This window comes from Octodon degus, unplaced genomic scaffold (genome assembly GCF_000260255.1).
Source record: "Octodon degus isolate 3935 unplaced genomic scaffold, OctDeg1.0 scaffold00018, whole genome shotgun sequence".
Lineage (NCBI taxonomy): Eukaryota > Metazoa > Chordata > Mammalia > Rodentia > Octodontidae > Octodon > Octodon degus.
Window position 1 is genome coordinate 23,645,118 of NW_004524594.1, and position 4,760 is coordinate 23,649,877.

The 4,760-nt window shown below is 36.2% G+C and overlaps 1 pseudogene; it reads left to right on the top strand.

The window, feature by feature from the left end:
• The first annotated feature begins 7 nt into the window (after positions 1 to 7).
• LOC101574448 lies at positions 8 to 1,534 on the top strand (annotated as a pseudogene).
• The last annotated feature ends 3,226 nt before the right edge of the window (positions 1,535 to 4,760 follow it).

The following is a 4,760-nucleotide window of genomic DNA, read 5'->3' on the forward strand; positions in this document are numbered from 1 at the left end:
AGAAGTGATGCCACCAAGAAGAAATGAGAAACACAAACTTCCTGTTCCATTTCCAGAAGGCATGGTTCTGGATGATACTGAAGGAAAACAGTGGGTACTGGGCAAGATGATTGGCTCTGGAGGATTCGGATTGATATATTTAGCTTTCCCCACAAATAAACGAGACAGTGATGCAAGACATGTAATAAAAGTGGAATATCAAGAAAACAGTCCATTATTTTCGGAACTAAAATTTTATCAGAGAGCTGCAAAAAAAGACAGTATCAAAAAGTGGATAGAACTCAAACAACTTGATTACTTAGGAATTCCTCTGTTTTATGGATCTGGCATAACTGAATTCAGGGGACGAAGTTACAGGTTTATGGTAATGGAAAGATTAGGAATAGATTTACAGAAGATCTCTGACCAGAATGGGACTTTTTCAAAGTCAACTGTCCTTCAGTTAGGTCTCCGAATGCTGGATGTACTAGAATATATACATGAAAATGAATATGTTCATGGTGATATAAAAGCAGCGAATCTACTTTTGGGTTATAAAAGTCCAGATCGGGTTTATCTTGCAGATTATGGACTTTCCTACAGATATTGTCCCAATGGGAACCACAAACAGTATCAGGAAAATCCTAGAAAAGGCCATAATGGGACAAGAGAGTTTACTAGCTTGGATGCCCACAAGGGAGTAGCCCTGTCCAGAAGAAGCGACGTTGAAATTCTCGGCTACTGCATGCTGCGGTGGTTGTGTGGGAAACTTCCTTGGGAAAAGAACCTGAAGGACCCCGTGGCCGTCCAGACTGCTAAGACAGATCTGCTGGATGAGCTTCCCGAGTCAGTGCTCAAGTGGGCTCCACCTGGAAGCAGCTGCTGTGAAGTAGCCCGGTTTTTGTCATGCGTTCATAATTTAGCTTATGATGAAAAGCCGAACTATCAAAGGCTAAAGAAAATTTTAAGCCCAAGTGGAATACCTTTAGGACCACTGGAATTTTCCACTAATGGACAAAGTATAAATGTGCATACTCCAACCGATCAAAAAGTTAATTCAAGAAAAGCTGCTATGAGACAAGTTGATCAGATTCAAAATAAGTTAAAAGAAAAAGCCCACACTGAGAGAGGTTCTGAGTCCTTCACAATGTGGAAAAAAGTGGAAAAAGAGGACGAGCCGATTGGATTGACGAACAATAAAGTAGTTCAGGAAAGCACAAGAAGACGACAAAAATATCACGAGTCTTCAGAACGTGTGAATAAAGTAAAGAATTTCCCACAAAAATCTAGCTATGTGTACTTCCCAGATTCATTTTATGAATCCTGTCGAGATTATACCAGTCCATATAGGATCACCAAGTCACAGTCTCCAGCCTGGTCTGCATACTCTTCAAAAACTGGTATAGAAGTCACAGATTTACAAATTTCTACAGGATTTTGGTCTACAATTTCCCAGTTTACTCTGAGTGAAGAGACAAAGTCAGATGTACATTTTTATGGCTTCATCATATTTTTGCTTTTGATACTGGTATGTCTTACTCTATATTTTCTTTGAAAATATCAAATAAAATTCTTCTGATAATTTAAAAAAAATATTCAAATAATGGAACTTAACCAAAAAAGGGGATACAGATGAATGTCCATTTTGTATCTGTGTATTCAAAGTGGTTACGATAGTTATATAGTTACATTCTCTTAATGAATAGAGAGATTTGTTTTAATGGTGTTTGTAAATAGGTTATCATGCCCGCATCTTGTACAGCAATTAACTACTAGGAAGAATGTATGCAATGTGTGAATTATTGAAACTATCCTACCAATTTGATTTGAAACTGTCTCGTTACTATTTGTTTATCAATAAAATTATGGGAAAAAACTAAAAAAAAAGAAACAACTGCAGAAAGGTAAAGAGGAAATCAGATCAGAAATAATCTCTGAAGTAAAAAAAGAAATGACAACTATGATGAAAGAAGTACTAAGTGCTTCTAAAGAAGACACCGATTAAAAAAATAGGACAGAATAGAAAAATGATGGAATTTCTGAAAGAGCAATATAAGAAAGAAATAGAATGCATGAAGCAGATTCAAAGCGATATATAGGTAATTAAAGCCCCAATCACAAGCTGGCAAAACTGCTTGAATGAAAGTGAAGATAGAGTTTCAGACCTTGAAGACACCATTGCAGCTAGTGAAAAGGTAAGAAAAGATCTCTTAAAAATATTTAAAAGGGCCCGTGAGATAGCTCAGAGGACCAAGCACCTGCTTTGGCAAGTGCAGGGACTGGAGTTCAATCCCTAGTTCTACATGCTATGCTGGCCCTGCCACAAATTGTGTTGAGCTGGTGAACAAGTCCAGGCAAGGTGGCACTCAATTATCATCCCAGCACTGGGAAGGCTGAAAACAGGAGGATCACTATGAGTCCAAGCTGCGAAGTAAGACCCTGTACCAAATACATAAAAAAAATTTTAAAAAATTATAAAGCACTTTTTTTAACCTGTTGCAGTATACCTCTATATTTTAAAATCTATATTCTCAAGTCTTATTGCTCCATTTTGTGAAATTTTAATTTATATTTTATGCTGTTTAGGATATTAACTCATGAGGAAACAATAACTCAGGTAGGAAATACCAACAACTTCCTCTGGTAACCGAAGTGGGGATAGCACCAAATCCTGCCACCCTTTACACACTAATCTGCATCAGAGGAGACTGTAGATATTTCCATATCTAGGTACGATGAGTCACACACCAGTTTGCTTGTTTAGTCACTTCTCCGAAGCCTTGGCACTTATGAGAAGAGTGGCAAATGCACACTCTAACACTTACCACTATGCCACCTTCAAGATTATTCCTACTCCTTCCTATCTCTAAGTATTTACTAGCAATTGTATGTATTTGTTTTAGAAACACCTACACCTTATTTAACATATATACATCAAAATCATGCCCCCTGAAATAATCACGTAATGTGCTTAAAATTCTGATAATACAATTTCACCTCAGAAAGTACAATAAACTTCCACAGAGTGAAATGAATCTCCACAGAGATTTTTAATAGACACTGCAGTTAGTGAAGCTGTGCAAACTTCAGCAAATTTTAATAACATCAAGTAATTTATTATATTTATGAAAAGATGGTTAGCTGCCTGGCTGATTCAAACAATTATAAAAATCAAAGTCTTAATCTTCTCATTATTCAGGGGTGATTAGTAGCAACAACAACTGAGCATTTACTTATATTAATCAACTATACATGATTTATAAAATGATATTCTCCCAAAACATCCCTGAGCAAAGATAAAACAAAAATTGATCTATATGGTAAAATTAAATACATCCAAAGATTGAGTTTACTTTGTAGAAAGTCAATAACCAACAAATAAAGGGATATGAAACAAATTAACTTTGATGGCAAGAAAAATTTTACATTTGTTTTTCTAAATCTTTTCATTAAACTTATTTATATAGGTGATACATTTGTAGTGTTTGAAATACACAAGAAATAGAATGCCAAACTGTAAAGCCATAGTTGTGTCTATTATCTTGTCCTCTACTAACCTAATACCTTCCTTACCTATAGACAAATAACTAGTTTCTTTGATATTACTTCAGAGATATTCTAGGAAAGTGCAAACGTGCAGATGCTACCTACTTCACCAAATGTTACATAAATAAAAACAAGAATCCTAATTGTTTATTTTTTCCCTACAAGTGTTTCTCAGAAATTCTCAGTATCAGTGCATTTATAACTGGCTAACTTTTCATAAGGAGACACAATAGTGCCCTAATTTCATGAATCAACGTTTATTTAATCAACTATATTTCAATGACTATAGGTTCTTTCCAGAACTTTTAATTAATAATACTTTATTTTGTAGCACTTTGCATAAGAATGACTGTATATTACACTTCCAGTGCTCTAACTTCTGCCCACAGAAGACACATTTAACTTTAATAGATATTGGATAAGTACCCTCCGCAGAGGCGGCACCCTCGCTGTCTTCTAAGCTGGCACCCTCTCACCTTCGCCACCACAGCATGTTACCTTTTCTTGGCTAAACTAAGGTGTTGTCATTCATATTTTTAATTTCTTGTTATCTGTGAGACAAAGTATCTATTCGCAAATGTTATTCAAATCTTTTGGACACTATAGATTAATACCATAAACAGTTTTGAGCAAAGTAAACAACACACCAAGTAATATTATCCTCTAGAATTCAATTCATTTATAAATTCAAAACCAGGCAATTTTAATCCATTGAGAAAGCAGAGGAAAAACTACTATAGAGTATAATTTTTTGAAAGGTTTAATACTGAATGACTGGTGGCTACCACAATTAGGTTAGTTGTGGAATGAAGTAATGTTCCAGGTGCACATCAAAAGTTGTAGTAACTTTGTGTCCACTAATCCGGGTACTCCTTACCTGTGTTAGCTTCCTGGGGCTGCTATAACCAAGCCCCACTGAGTGGCTCAACACAACATAAGTGTTCTCTCACAGTTACAAAGGCTACAAGTTCAAAGTGAGGTACAGGTCAGACTGAGATAGCTTTGAGGCACTGGGTTGAACCTTTGCTGGCCTCTGTGCTTCAGTTGCTTGTTGGCAATCCTTAGAATTCTTCAATTCCAACTCTGTGTCTCCACCGTCTCTGTCTGTCATCACCTGCCTGCCCTGGATGTCTGGTCACCATTCTGTCTCTTTATAAGGACCCCTGTTATGTTGGATTAGGGACAATCCTACTACACTTATTTTGACTTAATTTCATACAAGAACTTAGTTAAGA